Here is a 1,021-nt window from a genome sequence, read left to right on the forward strand (position 1 = left end):
TTTACTTCAAATTTAACTGTTTTTACATCTTGGAATCACCGTTGTGACAAAGTGCATCCGATTTCACTTTTTCAGATTGCAACTCAGGCTTCACAACACAGGTGGAACCAATTCTAACTCAAGTGGAACCAGTTCCACTTCTTCATAATGCAATCCTCGAATAATTCAGCTTCCAGAGCCTCAACAAAGGGTTCAAGTCCCATAATAAGGTTCAATGTGTGAGCAAATTTACCTACTTAAACAAAAATAAATAAATAAATAAATAAACATTCCCACAATAAGAAAGAGACTAAAATTTATAAATTCTAATAATTATTATTATATTGGTGAAAGTAAGACAATATCCACGTTAAGTTATAAAATCTCATAAATTGTAGATTTGAAGTACAAACTTTGATGTTGCGTAATTAAACAGACCAACAATTAACAACTACCCCTTTCCCCTTAAGTAGTACTGGGTAAGTGGGATTGATTAAGAGGTTTTGGATGTCTTTATGCAAGATATATATAAGTTTTAAAATATATTATATTCAAAGACTTAAAAATAATTTATAATAGTTAGTCGATTAGAATCTTATGGCCATAGCTTAATTATCACTAGTCAAATTGAAGATAGATATTTGAGTTGGCAGTTATACATTTTTAAGAGGGAAAAAAAAAAATATTATTATTATTTATTAAATGACCGTTCTATATATTTTTAAAAGGAAAAAGAAAAATAAAAAAATCACAAAATTGACAGCTGTGGGATTTGAACCCACGCTCTTTCGAACCAGAGCCTAAATCTGGCGCCTTAGACCACTCGGCCAAACTGTCTGGTTTGTGCTATGTTTATAAAGAATTATTGATATTGGTTGACTCTATTTCTTTTTTCTTTTTTTGTTTTTGTTTTTATGTTTTTTTTTTTTTTTTTACAACGGTCGACTCCATTTCAAACTTGTGTATTTTAATGTTCACTCTGTTTCCATACCCCAATACTTTTGACTACACCTTTCACATGAACCGACTGATGTATGCTCAC

General features: G+C 30.5%; 1 non-coding gene across 1 annotated transcript; it reads right to left on the minus strand.

The window, feature by feature from the left end:
* Positions 1 to 736: 736 nt before the first annotated feature.
* Positions 737 to 816, minus strand: TRNAL-UAG (transfer RNA leucine (anticodon UAG)). The gene has a single exon. It is a non-coding gene; the product is annotated as a tRNA-Leu (tRNA).
* Between the last annotated feature and the right edge of the window lie 205 nt (positions 817 to 1,021).

Source organism: Cornus florida, unplaced genomic scaffold, assembly GCF_030987335.1.
Source record: "Cornus florida cultivar Cherokee Brave unplaced genomic scaffold, ASM3098733v1 CherokeeBrave_3.0.0_Hap2_Chr01, whole genome shotgun sequence".
Classification (NCBI taxonomy): Eukaryota; Viridiplantae; Streptophyta; class Magnoliopsida; order Cornales; family Cornaceae; genus Cornus; species Cornus florida.